Source organism: Alligator mississippiensis, chromosome 5 (genome assembly GCF_030867095.1).
Source record: "Alligator mississippiensis isolate rAllMis1 chromosome 5, rAllMis1, whole genome shotgun sequence".
NCBI lineage: Eukaryota > Metazoa > Chordata > Crocodylia > Alligatoridae > Alligator > Alligator mississippiensis.
In genome coordinates, this window is record NC_081828.1 from 31,616,079 (window position 1) to 31,640,117 (window position 24,039).

The window sequence follows — 24,039 nt, forward strand, 5'->3', positions numbered from 1 at the left end:
TTGTAGCATTCATTATGACTGAAAATTTAGTTCACACAATCATGATGTTCTCTTTATTAAGTGTTACTGTTAAGCAGTATTAAAATAAACACCATGTGGTTGGCCTTTTGGAAGGTTCATGGGATGTTTATTCCTTTGCCAGGTCTCTTAATTGTGTTTGCTTTTTAAGATCCTGATATGCAAGCTAATGTTACTGCTATACACATTATTTGCCACATATTATCTGATTTATCTTAGTATATTTTACAATTTGCAGTTCTGACTGGTGCAAATAATTGAAATGCTTAGGGGTAACTTAGATGCTTTTTGACAGAACCATAGCTTGAATCTTTGGTTGGTTGGTTTTTCTTGAACTTAGATACAAATCTGAAATAAATGCTGACAGATAGTCTGGCAGTTTTATTGTGCATAGCAAAAAGATGCTCCATAAGGCTTTTCACCCATGGCATTCCATGAATTATTGGGAAGAGTAACAGCAGGTTGCAGAAGCTCTCATAAGTGATATTCTTTTATCCACTGTCTGTAAATCAACAAAAATATGGCTACCTCTGCTTGTTGACTCCTTGTCTAATCTAGTCTTTTGCATCTTCAACCCTACTTCCTCATTGTTCTTTTAGAAAGATTTAACCGCTATTCCCCACAATACAACAACAGTAATTTCTTTAATTAGAAATTAGGGAATTTCTTTCCCTCTTTGCCTGGTCCGCATAGGATTAGGCCTAACTTCAGTCTCTGCTCTTTGGGAAGCCCACTCTCCCATGATGGTGCACAGATGCTCAAAGGGAGTGAGCTAGGCTTCATCCACCATTGTGGGCCAGAAGAGTTGGCTGACCACATGGGGAATTCAGCTGCAAACACTGCAGCAGCAAATGCATGCTGGGGAATGCTTTCCAAAAGTTTCTGTACAGTAAGCCAGATCCATGCTATCCCTTCTATGGTTATGCTCATAGGCCCTGAATGATCAGAAAAGTAACTGTTTGGTCATTGTGCAAATTGCTCAACTTTGAATAGTAGTAGCAGCACTCACCCAATCAAAACACAGAGATTTGCACACTTCACTTATTTTGAAAACTGTGTACAGTCATTTATACAAACCACATTCCTTCTCCAGTCACTGATGAAAGAAAGGGGTTTAACAAATGACAAGTATTCACTGTTGGCCAGGAGCTGTACAGCATCTTGACTGGATGAGATAGATCCATTACTGAGTACAGTGATATTTACTAACTTTTGTTTTAAAAGAGTTTGATCAATGTATAATACTCAACTATACCAAGAGCAGAGCTCTTCCAAATTAGAGAAAACATCAAAAGTTCAATTTTTAAAGAGGTGCTGAGTTCAGTGGGAGCTGCACCTGTGAAGGGCAGGTCACTGGTTCTCAAAGGACAAACTCCACAAACCAGTCAAAAGAAAAACACAGAAAATGACAGGAACATCTTTCTGGGGAATGAGGAAGCATGTGTCACCTGATATGACATCCTATTGGTCAAATGTCTGCTATGGATAGTGAGGTGAAGAACTTCATGGAATTAGATTCTTTTTTAAATAAAAGCTGGTGCTGGAGTAGAGAATTGGGCATAGAAAAAGTGGAATCAATTTTATTGAAGAATGTCAGGTACTTGGGAGAGAAGCTGAGTGAATCAGTAACATCAAAAACCAACTTGATTCCACTGTAAGGCACTCTGCTGAATTGGAAATGCCAGATCTCCACTCTTGGGACAAAGTGCAATTATCTGGGGGAAGGGGGGTGGGGAAAGGGGTGGAAATAACATCCAAATGTATTGGTTTGCTAGTGCTAGGTCTGGGTCAAAGTAGTCCAGTGCTTTTCAGCAAGTGGCTCCCACTATATTGAAGGAATGTCTTCAATGCATGTGGAAATAACCTTTGAAAAATTGAGAGGTTGAGGTCATACATCTATTCATTGCTGTTTGCCGGCTAGGTGGGTATGGAGAGTAAGAGTCATGGAAGAAGAGGTAACAGGTGACGTGAAACTGAATGGAAATAGGATCTCCTTTTTCTGCTGGGGTATGGCAGCTGTGGTGAACCATTTACTGCCATCAAGAGGCAGCTACAAGAGTAGAATATGAAATATGATCTGCTTTACACATGAAATATAGTGTCTCACAATGACCAATTTATTATTTTCACCCTGTCCAGTGACATAGAAGGGTGCATCAGGGAGCTACCAGCCTCTGTTCTGAATAACTTAAGTCAGGCTGCAACATGTGAAATAATTGAGCTGACCAGAATTTACAGCACTAGCTGGAGTTTCTGCTTTCTGTTGGGTTCCTGAGACATGACACTAAGAGGTACCACAGGAGCATGATGTAACTTACATGCTCATTTCTTTTTCATTTTTCATTTTTATATTTTCATATTACTTTATGGCTTAGGTCTGACATCTGTTCACTCATGGTCTACTTTTCTTAGGGGATACCCTCTACTATGACAAGCTGTAAAAATTAAAGGAATGGACTGGTACTGGTACCCTTTTGGGGTTTTTAACTCTTATTTTCACATAGCAAGTTCTGTATGGATTTCAGCTGGGCCTGTCTTGCTTTTCTGCATGTCTTAAGGTGAATCTGCAGAATAATAGGTTAGGGCAGAGTTTACCATTCTACATGATAATACCTGACACACATTCTGGGAGAATAAAGATAAGAGGTTCATTAATAGCTGGGGTAAAGGCCTTGATAGTTCTGGGTGTACCTGCGTGCTTGGGAATGCAGCTGGGCTGATGAAAGGATAGATCAAGCTGATTCCTCAGTTTAAAGCAAGACCTATATGTATCCCTTGCCATCATTGGTTTTGGACTCTCAGGATTCTGATTCTTTTCAGGGATTTTTATAAGTAAAGATTAGGTGCTTTTGGATGGAGTGAGGGGAAATCTGCCCAGAAGACAGGTAGGTCTATTTTGCCTGCTCCTTATATCTGTATCAATTTGCACCAGCTCAAAAAAATGTAGCAGGCAGCTTGCATCCCAACTGCTGGTTAAATATTTTAGTATTAATTGATGGAGAAAGTACACCATGAGCAAATTTTAATGTAGTATCCTGGAATGCAGGGCATTAATGGCTCTATAAAATGTAAATGCATTCTTAATTATCTCAAGTCACTGCACGCCCAAGTGACTCTTTTACAAGAAAAGCTTCTTGCTGATAATGAGCACAGTAATTATCAAGGGAATGGGTGGGGCATTTTTCTTAATATTCTTTTTCTTTTGAGCATGTGGGGACCACTTAACTAGTGCATAGGGATCCAATCCTTCAGTCTTTGCTCAGGCAAAACTCCTTGTCAGAATGGATGCCTGAATGGACCGGAGGTGCTGGACTCTAAAAATATTTCTGTTTCACAGTCTGTCTTGCGCTCTCAGGATGTTACTAAAGTATATGTACTTTTGGTGTTACTTTTGCCAACAAGTAGCTAGAGACAGGGGTGGGACTGGGAGAGAGAATCATGATCAGTAATTCTAGAACCATCCAAATGAATTACTAATTCCAAAAGTCCTCCTCTGAGTGGGCCTCAAACTTTTTCATGCTGTTGACCACTCTTAAGCTAAAGCTCCTTTAAGGGATCAGTCTCTCTCAAACTCCAAATCAAGACTCTGTGCTTCTCCTGTGGCTTCATTGTACAAGGTGCTTTCTTTTTTCCTTTGCTCTAGGGTTATATTTTTTAGGGGTGTGCGAACCAGGCCCTATTTGATTCGGCCCAAATTGGGGACAGTGATTTGATTCTTTGATTTGGATCACTGTCCCCAATTCGATTCAGCCAAATCCAAATCTGAAGATTCGATGCTGATTCAGAGAATCAGCAATTTGGACATAGACACAGCTTTAAATGTTTTTTCTACATACCTTGAGGTACCAGGCACAGCTTATGAAGAATGCTGTGATGCCGTGGCAGATGGAGTGTCCCACAGGAAGATGGATCAGCTCCGGAGGGACCCTGGGTACCCTCCACCCCCGACCCAGGAGGCATCAATAGCCAAGCCGGGGGAGCACAGGGGGGGGGACCCCAGTTCACTCCGCGGTGGACCTGGAAGTGAACTGGAAGTGCTTCTTGTTCACTACTGGGTCTGCTGCTGAGAGTGCTGGGGAGCCCCCCATGCTTCTGTGGGACACTCCATGTACTCCAGCATTCACAAGCCACCCAGTACTTGAAGGTATGTGGAAAAAACATTTAAAGCTGTGTCTATGTCTGAATCACTGAATCTTTCCAAACTGATTTGGAGGGTTCCAACTCAATTCAAAGAGATTAAAGAGTCTCCTGATTCAATTTGGATTTGGAGATTTGGCCACCAAATTGGGCCGAATCTCCACCAAATCGATTCCAGGACCAAAGCTTCACACAGCCCTAATATTTTTTATTAAGACTAGCTGTTCTTTTACTGCCTTTCACTGAGTCTTATAGAAAGAATCCTAGATTTTATCAGACCCTTTAACATTGTGTCACACCTGGAAATTCTTGCTAGGACTTCCTAATGAGGAAAGGGAAGAATCATTAAAAAAAAATAAAAGCCAATCCAAAGCCCCATATTTTTCTCAAGCCAAACTATATCTTTTTAATCTCTTTCTTTCCCAGCATGCTTCATACCCCCTAACTTTATCTTAATAGGTTTATTTCCAACTACTCTTCCACCATCAACAGGAATTTTGGTTTTACACTTCTCTCCATAAACCCACCTTCCCAGCCACAACCACTATAGTGGCATTCTCATGGCATAGTCTCTCTGGTATCTGTTCAAATCTCATCCACTTAGGAATATGCTAAGGTGCTGGCCCAATAGGGAAAGTCCTCCAGCCTGTGAGAAATTAAGAAGGTAGTTGCTGAATTTAGGAGAGAAATTTAATGAGACCCAATGATGTGATGATCATCATGAAACACATTGTGGGCTGTGAGATGATGGAGTGTACAAAGGTTTCCTTTAATGATATGAGTAACAGGAGATATTATAATGAATTATGAGATGAGATATGGACCAGTTTGATAGTCACATGGGGAAGTAGGCAAGAGAGGTTGGTAGGAAGGGAAATACGGACATACCGATACTGTGCACTGGCATTTTAGAATTGGGCATAGCCTCTTTAAAAACCTTCTTAAATGCAGATTATAAAAGTACTTAAGGCTGCTGTTTCTGCTGGTCTCATGGCTGAGGCACAGCCCCAGAAGCAAGGAAGATGGGGGTTCTATTCCTGACTCAGGTTTCCTGCATGAACTTGTCCAAGTCATTTCAAGCTTCTATGCCTCAAATAAAACTGGTCATGAATAAATTTAGGCTGAGAAATTAGGATGGTACATCTGTTCTTTTTCTGGACTGACTGTGTTCAGTCAGTAAAGATGCCTAAGGTGTTATGTTCACTGTACCTGAGCAATTGCCTTTTTCTTTTCTGTCTTGATCCTCCAGTCTGCAGTTTAGAGTTCTGTAGAGCTCATATTTAGAGGTGCTTTAGTTAGTGTTCCTGTTGCATCAGGAGAGGCAACACAGAGAACTAGATCATATTGAAGCAGACAAAGCATTGAGGAACTTGAACAGTTACACATGGTAACGGAAGAGAGTCTGGGAAAGGAAAAGATAAGAAAATGAAGCGACACTTACCTTTCAGGAAGGCCTTTGGTCTGCAGAACTTGGGGAGTCTCTTAATGGACTGAAAGACCTGCTTTCCATATATCACGTATTGATGCACGTAAAATGATTCAGGACAGCTAATTAGCTATCTCTGATTTTCTCATTGCAGTGTCTTGTTATCAAATATCATGCCCTTTCTTGTTAATTTATAATTCCCCCAGCCTTTGCCCCCAGACAAAAAATTAGCAAGTGGTTTACTCCACAAGTCTGATCCAACTCTAGTTTACAAAGCTTTGTAATTTGCAGTTGCATTTCAATGCCTAAAGAGCTAAAACTCCTAGCAAATCACTTATGGTGCCCAAAAGCTGTGGAAGAGGATTTCTTATTTCCCAGTTCAGTGTGACTCAAAAAACCCGATAGAGATAATTCAGGGCTAAGTTGTTTCCTCTGGAGAGTTTTGTACTGGAGTGGCCCACAGCTATAAGTGCTTAAGTGGCATAAGGGAATAGATGGAGGATTTATCACTATGGATGATATATTTTCTAATAGCTTTTTTAAGAATGAAAGAATCTGACTTAAAAATGGGATAACTGAAACACAATGAACTAGAAAAGGAGCCTTCTCATTGGAGACAAATTAATAAAAAAGCAAAGTTGTCTGGGTTTATTCTAGTTATTATATTTCTTAATTTTTTTTTCCAGAGATAGGTGTCTCCCCCAGGAACTTTCTATAAAACTTAGGCATGGATAGCTTGTTACATTTACCATGGATAAGTACTATGGTGACTGAAAAACATAACATCTAATATACATCCAATAAAAACATATGGGACAATTTTCTTCCTTTACATTTTTACCTTAGAGGAAAGCATAAACAGTTCACCAAAGATCTTTGTAACTGGAGGTATCATGTGAAATACCTGAAGGAACATTTGTGTTGTTACACAAATTCATCTTTCTAAACATAGAAGAATTTAGCAATTTTGAAAGTGTGCATTAGCACATAGAATCATTGTTGTAGGAAAATTCAATCTGTTGATTTTACTTCTATGGTGGACTCTTTACAGTCTATATCATTTCCACTCCACTTCACTGATGGTGGAAAAGCTTTTTTCATGGTTTATTTAGCAGAAAGTCATTTTGATTAGCAAGATGAGTAATACTTTACAGCTGTTTGCAATTACTGCATCTGTTCTATCAGTGGGTTCAAATATTGGAGGCTATATTGACAGAAATGCGAAATAGAATGGAAATGGGTACAAGACAGGGCACACAGACACACATACTTCATGGATTTAGGTACATTAAGAGATACCAAACATTGTGGTATTCTCTAACTTGTACCACAAATTCAAAATTCAGATTTAACAGATTTGAATAGTAGAATTTTCTTTTGGAAACAGGAGAGATTTTATCCCAAATGGCATAGTTTGAAAAGATAGGTCTTAATTCTGCTTCATTTAAACATAATAGGAGTTCTGCAGTTGTCTCCAATGGGATCAAGATTGGATCCACACAAATTGTAAAACAGAAGAGAAGTATCTGAGAATGTCTGGAAGGCATCCAAACAATATGTACACAAAGCCACAGATGGTATCTGAATGGTGCCTCTATAATCTACAAGTCTGATTCTTGACATTATGGCCCATTTGTAACTACATCTTAAAATAAGGGGTGTAAGGTTTCTCATATTTTAGACTTCACTCCTCCATCCCCTTTTATTTAAAGTAGAACTTAAGCTTTCTGATATGTGAAAATTAAGGAAAATTCTGCTGTCAGAATTGAAAAATGGAGTTTGATTCTGGCATCCTGCTCTTCCAATTTATGTTTCTTTGAAAGAGAAATCAGTGCATACCTGAGGAGAGAGAAGACTAATGTCTAGAATTTTGGGTAGGCATTTGAGAAACTGAAATGCAAAGAGAGAATATTATCTGTGTCATGATCAGTCATAGATTTCAAAAACATTTGGGCTGGAAGGGACCCTGGAGGATCATTGAGTCCAGCTCCCTGCCCCATGGACAGGACATCAGAAGGGATCATAGGATCCCAGCAAGATAAGCATCCAAATGTGTCTTGAAGGTGTTCAAAGTGGGTGCTTGAACCGCAACTGGCGGCAGTCTATTCCAAACCTTGGGTTGTCGGACAGTAAAGAAGTTCTTTCATAGTTTCATAGTAGCTAGGGTCGGAGGGACCTGAACAGATCATCTAGCCTGACTCCCTGCCACAGGCAGGAATGAATGCTGGGTTCACAAGACCTCAGACAGGTGATCATCCAACCTCCTCTTGAATTTTCCCAAGGTAGGGGCAAGGACCACTTCCCTGGGAAGTTGGTTCCAGATTTTGGCCACCCTAACTGTAAAATACTGCCTTCTGATCTCTAACTTAAACCTATTCTCCATCAGCTTATTTCCATTGTTCCTTGTCACCCCAGGTGCTGCTGGGGAGACAAGGGCTCTACCTATTTGCTGTTGATCTCACCTGATGAGTTTGTAGGCAGCCACCAGGTCCCCCCTCAGCCTCCTCTTGCTGAGGCTGAACAGTTTTAGGTCCCTCAGTCTTTCCTCGTAGGGCCTGTCCTGCTGACCTCTCACCAAGCAGGTGGCCCTCCTCTGAACCCTCTCCAGGCTGGCCACATCCTTTTTGAAGTGCAGCACCCAGTACTGGACGCAGTACTCCAACTGCAGTCTGACCAAAGTCGCATAGAGCGGGAGTATCACCCCCTCTATATTCTTCCTTATGTCCAGCCTGAATCGGTAGCAGCGGAGTTTGTGACTATTTGATCTTGTCATCCCTTGGGGTGCTCTGGTGAACAAATGTTCCCCCAGATCCTGGTGAACACCCCTGATAAACTTATAGGTGGCCACCAGATCACCCCTGAGCCTGCACTTTTCTAGGCTGAAGAGTCCCATGGCTCTCAGCCTCTCATCATAAGGTCCGTTTTCCTGACCTCTGATCATGTGTGTGGCTCTCCTCTGGACTCTCTCAAACTTCTCCACATCCTTTTTGAATTGCAGAGCCCAAAACTGGATGCAGTACTCCAGCTGCAGCCTCACCAAGGCTGAGTACAATGGGAGAATGACGTCCTGGGATTTGCTTGAGAAGCATCTATGGATGCAAGCCAGCATTTTGCTTGCTTTACTAGCCACAGCATCACATTGAAGGCTCATGTTCATCTTGTGGTCAGTCATGACCCCCAAGTCCCTTTCATCTGTAGTGCTGAGGGAGCAGACAGAGAATGAAGCCTAGCAGGGGTTCCCCCATGGTGCTCTCCCCCCTCCTCCAGCCCTACTTACCAGCATGGAGTCCGGGCCCACCTCCTGTTGCAGCGAGCAGGGACTGCCTGAATCACTAAAGCTCTCCAAATCAATTTGGAGAGCTTTGAATCTATTCAGACCTTTTAACTGGCCTCCTGATTCAATTTGGATTCAGAGATTTGTCCACCAAATTGGGCCAAATCTCCTCCGAATTGAATGAGCACCCAAAACTTTGCACGGCCCTATAGTATATTGGTAGCAGTTAATAATATACACAGGCTGGTTTCATCAGTCCCAATCCTGATAAGTGCTGAGCATCTTCAGGACCCACTGAATTCGGCTGCAGGTCACTATTTCTCAAAATTTCACCCAATGTTATGTGGCTCTTTGCCAAAATTGGCAGGACAGCAGGATCTCCAAAGGTGCTAATTTATTATCTGGGTTTGTAAAGGATGGATTCCTTCAAATTCCTTACAGAGAGCCTGAGAACAGAACACCTATTGTAGACATTTGGAATTCTTACAGATGCAGAGAAGTGATGCATCTTCCATCTTATAAAAAAAAAGATGCCTCACGTTTTGCCTCCAACCGTAGACTATGGTAATATTCTTTGTTTCAATGTGTCTCAGCCTTGTCCTTAAAAAGATTGATGTTGTTTACAATGCTTTCTGTAGGTTTTTATTGTATCATACTTTTGATGCTCATCAGTGAAATTTTTATGATGTATTAGGTTGTCCATTTCCTCAGGTTAGACTGAAATGAACTGGGCCAGTTTTGATGTAATTCTGTATAAAATGAATCAATTTTATGCTATATTTATTTCAACAGTCAGAAACCAAAGAAAACACTAACATCCTTATAGTGATCATTAATACCAGTCACTTTAATGGTCTGAAATACAAACTTGGTACTTTTATGCACAATTACAGAACAGCACTGGTCTGAGATACTCTCCCTGTGTCTGTAAGAAAGACTAAACATGATGCAGAACTTACTTTTTGATCTTTAGAGAAGCAGTGGTCAATACATTTCTTTTGAGTATTTTGGAAATCTGTATCCCTCTCTCTTTACCCTAGGACAGTTGGGGCCAATCATTTTGGCAGACATGCCACAAATTAGCCCTGCGCCAGCCCTGGGTGCCATTCCCATCCCTTTCCCCTACCTGTTCTGCTTCTCTGTTTTCTGCTCCCTGACCAGGTTGATGCTCTGCTTTCTGCTCCTTGTTGTGTTCCCTGCCACTGTGCTGCCTGTCCCCTCTCCAATTTGCCATGTGGCACACACACAAGCTGCTCATGTCACTTATGGCACCTGTGTCGCAGGTTGACCTCTCCCTCCCTGCCACATCATTGCATGTAATGGGGCAAACCCTTGACTCAGTTGCATATGTTGAATGCCTGTGGCATGTGGGAGGAACTGTATAACCCAGAACAGATATTGGTGGAGTTAAGTTAATTATCATTTTTTGTATTTTATGCTTTGCAATTGATAGAGAAAATATTATGCATATTTTGCAGATTAAATTGGAGTACATTATAGAAAATGAAGTACTTCATATCAAATAGTATTAATCAATAAGGGCTGAGCCATGATCAATATTTTCTAATGGGTACGTTGTTCTATAATTCTTAATGAGTGTAGAAACTTTTTCCACTGAGATCAGTATATCTTGAAAACTTAAATACCAGGTTCCTTCAAAAAATCACAAACAGCAGCACCTAAGACTGTACTGTTAAAGAGTCTTATTCCAGCTCAGCTGGATGGGCATGTTGATGCAAGTTTGGCAAAGAAAACATAATTCACTTTTGCCAGTGATGGAGATTTTAACACTTACTTGAAATAGCTGATAATCTGACACAGGAGAGTTAAAGGATTACTGTACAGTATTTCATTTGTCTAATATGAAAATCTATTTTAAAACTATGTTATAATCCTGCTTGATATATAGCATTGCTTTAATATATTGTCAGCTCCTATAATAATACTTTTTTTCCTCTTAGTTATACTAGATTTTTTTTCTTCTAAATGTACAGAAGTAATATAAGCAAGTTTGTCTTTTTCCATTTATAACATTTTCCTAAAAGAATGGATCTTTAATCCATCAATCAATGACAAATAGGCAGCTTAGAGAATTAGTCTCTTAGTTTGTGTTGGATCTGTGCAGTGATTTTAAAAAAAGGACCCCAAATCATTCTTACTGGACATATGGAGGTCAATAAATGTTTCCTCATGTCATTTAGGTTCCACATATAAAGCTATGGAGATAACTGATGCAGTTCATCATGCAAGATGATCTTTCTTGAGAACGGACAAAAAACCATCAAGATCTATGAAGGCTGTACTATCCTCAGGACTGAACAGTGAGCCTAACAATATTCATTTTGAATCCTGTAGGTCATTTGGAAATGTCAGTGTACCATGGAACTTTGATTTGATCATCTTGTATTATATGCTGTTTTTAAGGTATGGATTAGAATAGAATCTAATGAAGGAAATTCGGTAGATTTTCCTTCTATGCACAAAGAACATTTCAAACCTTTACCTGTTCAATTCCAGTCAAAGTGTCTGCCACCCAGTAGCAGGAAGGGAAAAAAAAATTGATTATGACTTTGAATGTGAGATTAATATTATTAGACGTGCTTCTTATTGCTTTTGCAGAAGAAAAGATGGCCACTAATTTAGTTAGAAAGCTTGATACAGAAGAAATAGAAGAACCACTGTCAATATAGATCATATTCTTATCTCCAAAAGTGGTGTATCATCTGGAATAACAGTTAAAGCACCTGCCTACAAATATGTTACTATGTAATGGAAGATAAGCCCCTTTAGATATTAGATCTAATACAATTACCATTTCAAAATGCCACTATACCTTGTAGGACTTACTATTGTGGTCAAATAATTGAAATTAAAAAAATTCAGAATTTATCATTGTCATGGGATGGGGTCCTTAAGGATGGCTGTGATCTCCCAAGGCCCCCTGACCATGCCAATTCGGCCCGATGGGCACCCTCGGTTCTCGCCTGCCACGTCTTTGATGGAAATATAAAAATAGGGAGGCTGACTTTAAGTCCTCTTGGGCACGGTTTGTTGGACTCTCTGAACCCCATGGGTCCTGTTTCACTATGGGTGTTTTGGGGGCACCCTAGCCTTATGGGCTATATGTGTAGCTCCAACCACCCCTTTACCATGCCCCAAGCCTCACAGATGGTATTGGCGTTGTTTTGCCTAGGCCTTGTTACAGTTCGGCCCCTTGTCTGCACTGGCCTCTCTGCAGCCCTTGTCTCTGCACCCTCTCTGGCGCCGGGGTGTGTGCCCCCAAAATGCTGCACCCTCTCTGGTGCCGAGGTCCCCACGCCGCAGTGGGCCCCCAATGAGGCCTCCTCCTTCCCCAAATAGCCTCACCCAAGCCATCAGTCTTATAAAACAGCAAACAAAACTTAAGCCCCTGGGCTATAACATAACAGAGTGCAAGGCATGCTCTTCCCCTTTAAAAGAGTAAAATTCCCTCTCTTATACCGGGTGCCTGGAGGCGAGGGTACCTTATGGGCTCCTAGTGTCCCATTAGCCCTAAAGGTAGCATATCCAATGGCTGTAGCATCTGAACCCTTCCTCCCTGAAGGCTCCTTCCCCTTTGGCTGCTGGCAGGGAACTGAACTGACTGGTCCCAGCCCTAGAGCTTATATGGGCCTAGGGCCCTGCCTCTTCCGGCCAGCTGACCAGGTGCAGGTACAGCCAATTCCCTCATTAGCCAGTTGCCATGGAAACCTGCACCTGGGTTCTGATTTGGCCCTTTGTGTTCCCTCCCCAGGCAATCTCTGCTCTAATAGGAGCAGGCACCTTAGTGCCCTGCGACAATCATCAATTCATTTGTCTGATGCAAGAGGTTTATAGATGCAAAGAAGTGCCATCATATTTCATGCAAAGCATGATAGCTATATACAAATACCATATTTTTTGTGAACGGCTTGGCACAAATAATTGTTTTATACACAATATATCAGAGATTATTAGCATTCTTACCCAAATCTTTGAAACTTTATTCTCAGACACAAAGAGCTGCTGGCTGTCATTATATTGTCCTCCCCAGTTCCAATGTAGAAGCAAAAAACATGATGCTGAAAAAGAATATGCATATCTCCTAGAATGTCCCACTATAGAAAAGGGACTAAGATAACAATGACACCCATATCAGTCAAATACTGCTAAATGTGTCACTAATAGTTGTTAAGAATTAAAACTATATATAATGTATTAGTTCAATCCTTTAGTTGGTGAAACAGTATAAAGAAAAAAATATTCTGGGTATCTTACAGCAGGGATATTGTCATGAAGATAGGTTCTACAGGAAATGGATACCAATGAATAGACTGTGAATCAGTGGTAGCCATATGAGTGGCTCAGGATCAGTTTGCAGACCAAAGGAACACTTCAGGGCCAACTGCAGGGCCAGCTCCATAGGCTTGATTGCCAACCCCCTCTCCTGCCCTCTAGCATGTCAGATCTAGCCCCTAGAGTGCTCACTCATGCCAGTCCAGGACTGTGCCACACAAAGTGCCCCTCTGGCTGGATCAGGACATGAGTCACATGTGGCATCCACTCAGTATGCTAGATCCAGTGCCCACTCTAGTTGGCCCTGGACACTGCACTGCACGCAGCACCATCTGAGACCTGTGCTGCATGCAGTGGCTGATGGGAATGCTACATGTGGCTTGCATCCCAGAGCACTCAGAATGGGTGCTGTAGGTGCTGCATCTAGCATGTGGGGCAAGGAAGTCCTGGAGTGGCCTTGTGCAGAGCCAGCACTGAGGGCCAGATGTTGTGGCTCCATGGGCTGTCTCTTTGACACCCCTGCCTTACACCATAAACTCCCTACCTGTTAACAGTATGTGGTTCATTATCCTACCCTTTTAGTTATCATCTAATTTTAAAGCCTTTCCTCTTCCTACACTGATACAGTTAACACTGAGCAATCCTCTGTGGTGTGGACATAATTATATTGGTACATGGTCCCTACAGCAACATAGTTTATCCTGTAAGGGAAAGGGAACAGGTTAACATGGTATAAGGTACCCTTCTACCTGTATAGCTATGTCCACAATAGAGGTTCCAGTAAGAATCACTCTTCTAACCTGAATATGCATACAAACACTATGCTTGTGTTAGGGAGGGTACATTTGTGCTTGTATACTTAAGGGAGCAAAGGAAAGAATGGAGCCAAAAAAACAAGTAACAGAAAGAGATAATAATGGGTACATTCAAAACAGACAGCTATTTAAACTCAAACATGTTTACTTCACCTTTAGCCATGCCACTCTTTACCCCTATTAGAATAACAGTCCATGCCCCCAGCATGGAACAGGGCAGAGCCTCTCATCCCTAAGCTACAAAATGACCCTTTAAGACATTTTAGCCTGTCCCTAAAGAAGTATGTTAGGGGGTTTTCTAGTCAAGGAAGGCTCCACAGAGCTAACAGACTTGGAGAAGGCAGCCTTTTTGCTTACTAAGCTATAATTTGTGTTTCAGGTAAGCACAGTTCATGCTGCTCTCTGTGCAGGAGGTTGTGCTGGTACAAAATGTCCTCACTGGTGCCCAGGCCTGCTGAGGGCTTGGTAGAGGTCAGTAAGGCCACCCCAAACATTTCAGCCTCTTGACCCACTATGGGCAGCCAGAGCAAGCAGTTTTTTCATTCCCTAGAGTTCAGGGAGTGCTGGGACTGCTACTGTGATACCCTTCAGCAGTTACAAAAGGACAAGGAGAAGACTCTTGTACACCTTCCACTCAGGCAGCTGAGCAAGGGGCAACACACAATTTTGCTCTCAGCATGCAAGTTGCACCAGTGGAGACTCTTTTAATGTTACCTGTTCCTAGGGGAGTCAGTCTCGAAGGGGGCCTAATTTATACACTATACACGTCATCTTAGAAATCAGCCCACGGAGATGCAGGACTAGGATTGTGTTTAGGAACTGGGGATGAAAAGCCTTGTATTTTTCCCATCTCACCTGCTTTCTGAAACAGGGCCAAACTTTGCAAGTGTTGGACACATGCATACATTACGCAAATCTGCAGCAAAATGAAAATAAATTATGCTTTTCCTTCAGATTTTCTCACTTCAAGCCATGCTTCAGTTTGTATTTTCTATCGTGTATATTTCATAGGGCTGGTTGCTTGTGAAATATTTGATCCAATTGTGGGCCATAACCATTGGATAATGACCTTGTAAGATATATGCTGAAACACCACATTTTTGTCAATATCAGGCTAATGTGATTTGCACCTTTGTACATATATTGGGGTTAAAGATAGGAAAACACATATTGACTGTTTTGCTGGAGGTTTTGTGTCTCTATAGTTGAACAGCAATGAAAAATGCTTTACAACTTGCATACAATACCAGATTCTGACTGAAAGTGAAACACATCAGGATTCATTAGTTTTTCTTATATAAATTTTAAATAAGATCTTTTTAAAGATAACCAAACCTGTGGCACTGGAAGCATTTAAAATGTGACGTGGGGTTTCCAAGTGATGAATGGATAATTAAAACATGCCTTTTATGCCCTCTCTGACATTAATTATCAAACTTACACACAATGCAGGTTAATACTTATTTATGAAAGGGATCTGTCACTGTATTGCCAGTACTCTGAACAATTTTGAGTAATTTTTATAGACACATTCACCTGATTTTTTTTTTTTGCCAGTACATAAGTGTGTACTTCTAAGTCGTTCACCACAGGGGACATACAATTCCAAAAAGGGCAGAGACAGATGGAAAAGTGGAGTTTCAACCTTTAAGAAAGAACATGTATGTCCATTTAATACCAGGAAAAAATTCTTTGAAAAAATTATTTACAAAAAAATTAAGATATCTACAATGGTTTGCTGCAGTTCTGGAACAATTGGGGATGATGCCCTGACCACTGACAAAAATACTGGTAATGGCTCAAGGAGTAAGACCACTGTTCAACACTAGAGTGTACTGAAAGTGTCAGTGTGACTCTTACCCTGACACACTCCTTTGTAATAAAACAAAATCGGGCATTATGTTAAAACAGCTTTGACCTTGAAAAACAAGGAAAAAGGACAAGGAAAAAAGGCTGGAGAGATGGCAGTTTTTCTTTTCTTACTAAGACCCCTGAATAAAGACAAGTGTAGCTTATGAAGTACTCCACACCCATTTGTATTTTCTCAGCAATGTTGGATAATTAAAGCCGCTCTTAAAAATTATGAGAGAAGTCATTTGCCCAAATTCTCTGCTGTGACGAGTTATTTTCTGTGCTGAAGAAGAGGTGGGGAGGGGGAGAGACAAGTTATTTGTGGCTCCCTGATTCTAGGGCCAGTTCTGCACTGGAACTGGCAGAGAAATGAGCCTTTTTTGACTGGCCAAAAGGATATTTTTGGCCTACAAATACTTCAGTCATTTCTGAATTCTTACTCCCTACTTTTAATTTACATTGAGAAACAGAATGGGAAAAATAAGATCTGTCCCCAAAATTTTGCTTTCCCATTGAATCAGAAGTGTGGATTGATTCCTTCTTTAACTCTCCCCATCTTTCAATAGTGCAATGGGTTTTCCCTACACAATCCTGTAGGTTTTCTTCCTCTTTCTGCACTTCTTCAAGAACGATTCCCACCCAGGCCTAGTAAACACCCTTCTTTCCTCTGACTGTCCAGAAGACTTCAGCCTTCTTCCTTCCTATGATGCCTAACAATCGTTACTTATTCCAAAACGTGGATAAGATTATACTATTATTTGAAAGAAAAATCACCAAAGTCCACAGACTTTTTCTTTTATTTCTGTTATAAATAAAAGAAAGACAAAGGATAACAAATTAAAGAATAAAAAAAAAGGGGTTGCTTAGAAGGTCTGTGAAAGTGTGAAAATACTTACTTTGGTTGTCCAATATTTGTCATTCATTTAATCAATTAATTTACTTCTCACAGCCAAAACATTGCCATTAAAAAGGCTTACTCAGATGCTTTACCCTGTTCATATTGATTCATTTTCAGTGAAAATATCAATAACTTTGTATAGATCTGGACCTTAAAGTTACTTAATTATTGATTGAGAAACAGTTGCTCAGATTGAGCAGGCAGATTTCTGCTGTATTCAACAATAATAAGAAACCAAGTTTTTGCATGGATAGAAATGGATGAGTGGACCATTCTTATTTTATATATCAATGGTGAGTAACTGCTTTTTAAAATGACTTTCCTGCAATGCAGCGTGGCCAGTGTTGTCCATGTCATCTAACAACTATTGAAAGATAGATTAGAGAAACCCACGTCCCCGAAGATGTCACAGTGAAGCTGGAATTAAAACTATGGGTAATAACAATAATTTTTAATTAATCTATTCATAATCATATTGCTGTTCCAGCAGCCAACAACTTTTTTTGATAACATAAGGATTATTAAATGTTAACACAAGCTTAATTTAAATATTTGGTGGTTTTGATGACCTGTGACCAGAGAACAATTATGAAATCACCCACTCATATAAGTATTTTTCCTCAGCTCCTTTAAACTGGTAACAGGATTTTCTGCAGAAGTACAATATATTTTTTCTATAATTTTTGTGTATTGTTAATCATACCTCCTGGGTGCATCTACACATGATATTAATGTGACACAATAAACTCTGGGGCAGTTTGCACCACAGTTTATTGCTTCTGGGTGCAGCTTTTACACCTGTACCTGGGACCACAGCACAGTCATAGATTCATAGATTGTAAGGCCGGAAGGGACCTTGGAAGATCATCAGGTCCAGACCCTGTTGAGCTGGGGTGGCAGAGCCCTGGCTGGTAAGGGGCCCAAAGGGTCAGCTTGCCAACCTGGAGCTGCCCCCCCCCCGACTCAGCATGGCATGGAGGGAATGGCTGGGGCACGAGGGTGCTACAATATGGGACTAGCCAGCAGGCAGCCCCCTCACTGTAGTACCCTAGTACCCCAGTCAACTCTGGTTAACATCTACATGTTGGTTTCAATGGAGTAAATAACTCTGCCGTAGGATATTATTTGTGTCAGGCAGTACTGTCCTATGGTGGAGTTAATAGATTTACTCCAGCATAATAGGAGCACATCTGTAGAAGTTTGTGCTTTACTGTGGAGCTAATTAGTCCACTCCACAGTAAGAGTCTCATGTAGATGCACCTCCTAATGCTTTGTTTGCTTTTTTTTGTCCATCCTGCATCTTTCCTAGAATATAAGAATTAGACCTCATGAAGAAGAACTTAATGAAAGCTGGGCCAGGTATGAAGAAGTGAAGGAAGCCTAGCCATTTTGACCCAGGTTTAAACCACTATGTATTAAGCTGTTATTGTTGGTCCAGAATTCCAAAATGATTTAAGATAATTCAGAGTATGGGACTCTTATTCCAGAATGAGAGCATCCACATAAAAAAGTTAATCAGAAATTGTTAATTAGGAAAAGCACTTTTAAAATAACATCTGATACAGATAAGACCTAAATAATTCATCATAATTACTCTGTGATTTTATTTCTGAGATGTCACTAAAGATTGTATACAAATTAGTAAATAAGTTTAAAAATGTCTGAACAGAGATGGGGCATGAGGTGGTATAGTCACATCAAGGTTGCCAATCTAAGAATTCTTTTTTTTACTGATAATCTACAAACTTTTTATTGACAATCAAACTTTTTACAGGCATTTATTTTTACTGACATATCTTTTACCTAATGTAAATGTAGCCCTTCTGCCAGGCCCTGGACAGCAATAACAAGGATTCAAATGTAGGGGTTTAACACCAACTTTTAACACCACTTTACTTAACTACAGCAATGGTTTTACACATGCTGCCCAGGGGTTCCCTACTCATCCTCACATTGTGGCACCCCCCCAAACATACCCCATACCATGCTGCCCCCTTCCCAGCTCACCCACCAAACCTTATCCTTGCTGGCTCTGCTCCCTCCCATCCCAGCACAGACTCCCACCCACTGCCTTTCTCCCCTTCCAGCCCCAGTGGCAGCATATGGCTAGGAGGGGGAGAGGACTATAAAGCCCCAATGGGCAGCTCCCTGCAGGGTACTGAGCTGCGCTTCTGCTCAGAAACATGGTGGCATTGATCTGCCTTTGTCTGTTCCTCAGCACTTCTTGCATCCAGCCTCATTCTGATGACAAATCTTTAATTTAAACTCACAATTTTTTAGTTTTTTTAAGGAAAGCTCCATTTTTCTGTGGGCTTTATGGACAAGCATTTTTAGCCCTTTTGTGTATGGACTGTCTGTAAATTTATGAAGGACAGTTGGCCACCTTGGGTCACACCCCTGTTCACCACCAGTTCACCACTAAGAGCTCCAGTCTTGGCTATTAGACGGATGTGCAGTGAGCTCTCTGCTCCCATTGCACTCCCCTTTTCACTGTCCTGGATCTGCTATTGCATCCAATACATTTCATCTGGATAGATCTACTAATGCTTAAACTTTATTAATTGAGTATGTGGATACCCAACAAATTTATACTAGTGTAATTTACTCCTTTTTTAACATTCATACATTTTACAGAATAATTTGGTTGTCTATACATGCTGGCTCCTGATGTAATTTACATGGGTGTACAAAATTGATGTAAATGTCACTAGGATCCAGATTGGATGCACAATCAGTTTATTCTGGAGCAGCAGACAGACTGTTATTACGCCAACTCAACACAAAACGGTGGGGAGAAGTTATAAATTGGAACAAATGGCCAACTGAAACAGTCAGTTGAAACTGACTACCACAGCGGATATACATAAGTGGTGAAACTTACATTTTTATTTTTATTAAGCCGGAGTGGTACAAGAGTTATATTAATCTACACACTTTTTTCTTGTTTGTTTATCTGTTTGAGTAAGATTCCTAATGCTTATTATTGTTTTCAATGGAATGAAACAGCTGTTTAAGAATGCACAACACTATCACTTCAAGACAGGAGGTGAAGAATACTGTATCCGTCTAGTTGAAATTACAGTGGAAATTCAAATAGGCAGAATCAGTTTCAGTCTAGTCTATCTATCTAACCAATGGTATTTGCAAAGTTCATATCAACCCTATATATCTAACACCCTTAGTTTTCTGAGAAGGATCATGGATAATAACAACAAAGTTCTTTGTTTTATATCTTATCAATGCCACTCTGAACTATTTAATGTCTCCTAATCTCATGCCAGCATATTGAATCCATATTGACTTAACTGGTTAGAATGTTTCCTATTAAATTATTTCCTGCAATACGTTAATTTTACAATTGGCCTCCCAGTTTTAGGCATTTGACCTGTTCTTATACGAAAGTAAATGGTAGTCTACTTTTTGTTCAACAGTGCCAGTCAAGAGTAATATTTATTATGTTAATGGCTTTATACCAATATTAAATGCCACAAAAATGTAGATGGGACAGAATTTAATTCTTTGAATCACAGAGGTAAGAAGTGGGCTACGTCTGAGAAAGACTTGCTTCAGTAAATAAGTTTGCTACACAGTGAGATATTTAAGGGCAAGACTCTCTTTTTCAAATACTGAAAATTCAAATGGGAAAGAGGGGCAAATTAATGCTTGGATTCCCTTTTAATGTCAATATAATATTAGTTTTAATTAAATGTTACTTAATTTTGGACAATGGAGTGCTTTACATGTTATGTGTGTAAAAGACACTCTACCAAGAACTTGCTGCACTTTTCTGACTTTCTCAATTTATACGTTTACCTACACATACCTTTTCTCCCTAATATGAGGCCTCTGTGCAGGAGGGTGTGGTATACAGGTTACCCTGTATTCAGTAAAAACATCCCAGATGTATGGTTGTGCATTGGCATGTAGATGGGTTTGGGGCAAACACAAATTTCATTGATGGTATGCACAGAAATTCTGCCTTTTTAATGATGTCAAGGAGCAATGCTCATTTTAATGAAGACTGTGCTCTTTGTTTTACGCAGTACTCTGCATCAAAGAAGTAGTCTCCATGAGCATGTAGTGCGCAGGAAGTAATTGGTTTTGGTGAACAGTGTGAGGGAACTGCCTCAGCAAAATCTCTCATATTAGCATTCTTGCCACAGCCATTTCAGAGGTCCTAAAAGCTCTTGACTTCATGTATTTTTGCTACTGGTGTCTCTCGAGAGTACATTTCATATCTTTGCATGCAAAGATGAAAATAACTGATCACAGTCTTCAAAAGAAAAAATGACTAATGCCAGCATTCAGTGAACCCTACTGGTTATTCAGAGACCAGAAGGTAGATTCGGTGCATTCTGTATTGTCTCTCTCCTCCACTACCCATCTCCCTCCCATATTCAATGTGAGATGTAAATTAACTTATGCAAATTGAAAGTTTAAATTTCTTTGCATCGTTGAAGACTGAAGCAATTGAAAGAGAAAAGGCCTTTTGTTTCAGGAAAGCTTTGTCTGGATACATACATGGAAAAATCTGTTCAGTGATTCATTCTGGTGCACCTACAATGGAAGGAGCCCTTGGGGTAACTGAAAATAATCACAAAAGGAAAATTTTACACAGCTTCTATCTGCACTTGTGAACTCAACTTACAGATTTTTCAAAGGCCTTTGCTTTGCAAATTCATTGAAGGTCCTCCCTACAAGTAACTTTCTGTCCATCACATCTTGTATGGTGATTGCCCTGTAGCTGCTATGGATACGCCAGGATTCACAATATCTGAGAAATGAATCCCAGGTTCTTCCAGCCTCCTCCCAAAGTGAAATTGGAGGAAATGCAGTGCAGAGTACCTAATAAAGTTTTCTTCCCAAATCTACTCCTCAAAGGGATTTTCCTACAGGAGGGTATAATCAGGTCCTTGAAAGCTGGACAGGATGCAGATTCTTTATTGAAATGTTCTACTTAAGATCTTTTTTTTTTTGTCACTTCTTTTTAAAAGATGCAACCACCAGCAGCACAGTGTATCAAAGGACCATATGGGAGTGTTCCTTCAGTACTGATTTTAGAGGGAGAAAACCTCTTACTGCATCACCGACTTCCTGCAACACTCTTTTTAGCAGTCATGTATATGCAAAATTACAGGTAGCTGAATACTGATGTAACGTATAATGAAAGGGAAGAGCCATTTCCCACATTTTTAGACAGCTAAAAGTCAGAAGTGCAAACCATGCTAAAATAATGTTCTTAGGGCTTGATTTTCTAACACCTTGTACATGAAATTGTGTGTGGAAAATGTGTAAGCAGTTGCCTGCCTAATTTAAGTGTGTAGCTCTTCTATGCAAATAAATTAGATGACTGCATGATCAAATGGCTAGTTAAAATAGCTGTCCATGTGCATAAGTAAGTATTGGCTGTGCACATCAAATCGTATTAAATGACCATGCAAATTAGAAAGACAGTTGTACACTCATGTGCATGTACAAGTGCATGCCTGAAGCACTTGAAACCTTTAATAGTCTTTTTATTCATTATTATGATAAAAATCATTGCAAGAAGTTTGTATAGTTTTGTTCCATATGTCACACAGGGATTTTAAATAAAAGATGTACAAGCATTGAGGGCCAGCTCATCGGCTAATATAAATTAACTTGGCTCCATTGACTTTGACAAAGAAAAGCTGATTTACACCAGCTGAGGATCTGGCTGGGAATTTTTGAGCTGTTGTAACTGTTTAAATAAAGCAGTCAGAGTACTTGGTTTAACAAATATATCTGATGGTGAAAGACCCCATATTTGTCAATTCTAACTAGCTTATGGAAAGCCTAATCAATGAATTAGTCTATCAATTATTCTGAACAGAAAATTACTCCATGTACTGTTAGTCCATAAAAGAGATCAATAAAGTCAAATGTCTGCTTTAATGTTTCTCATGTAATGATTATACTATAAGCAGATTGTTTTTAAAATGTTTGTATGTAGTAGATAGCTGGGCAGTTGTCTCAAAACTGTTAGAGCATAAATTCAAATAACCTAAATACATAAAATATGTGTTCTGCATTTTTAGGCTCTGTCTTCAGAGCCTTTTAGTGTTTTAAGCCAGAAAAGAGCACAGGTTTATATGGATTTCTGTATACTAGAAATCCCTAGGGTATACCAGGATCCCACATTTTATATCTTTCCTCAAATAGGATCCTGTGGCAGGAAATTTATTTGCAAGGTCAAATTCCTGCTTTTGGCCAGAGTGTGATTTAGTTGCCTCCCTTTTTGTGACTCAAAAGATGCACAGTTTTTGGTCCACTATTGGCTGAGTATTTGAGCATGCACTAGGCATAAAACTGATGGGGATAATTTAATGATTCTATTTGACTAGTTAAAGCTAGTAAATAATTGTCTGATTTTAACAGCTTATTGTCCTGTGCCCTATTCCATGCATGTCAAGGTCAACACCACCACAATTTCTTTTATATTCATGGTTGACTCTACAGTTGAAATGAACACATTTTCTGTTACAGCACAGTAAAATTCCAATTTATACAGCAATTTAATTTTGGCTGTTTGCCCTGTTGTATGAGAGAGGTGGCCATTTATATAAATACTGTAGTGTGTGCGTGTGTGTGTGTGTGTGTGTGTGTGTGTGTGTGTGTGCATATATAATCATACACACACATACAAAAACACGTGCACGTGTAATGTACTTTAAAAGCATTAATTTTACTTTGAAAATACGAGTTCCATGTCATACCTGAATAAAGTGGAGAAAGTGAAAATCATGTGGAAACAGTGGAAATGCTTTGCAGCTAAACAGGCCTAGAGGTAGCTGAAAGCATATTTTACAAAGAAGAAAAAAGAATATCCAGAAGTGCAATTTTACTGAATAATACAAAAAAAAATGTTGTAGTAACATTTGAAGTCTCATAATCCATTGTAATGAACACTAAACACATAGCAAATAGCAAAATAAGGAAATCTTCAGTCACTGAATAATTATTACTTTGAGATGAGCTAGGCTTTGGTGAATATCTAGAATATTTTTAATGTTGGACATAACCTTTTAAGTTTTTCAGTCCATTTCTCAACTACAATGCTATCTTTAAAAGCTTAGTCTTCTACAGAACAATAATGTGTTACTTCATGTTTCATATTCTAGTATCAACTTTTCTATTAAAAATAAATTAAATTTTAAGTAACTAGTGATGATACATTCAATAAGAGCTAGCTAGATGAAAAATTAATGCCTGCAGTCCTTCTGTTTTGCGGGGATTAACTGAACTAGTCAGAATAAAATTTAAATGTGCCTGATTTTCATGGGTTCAGAATATCCTGCCTAAATCT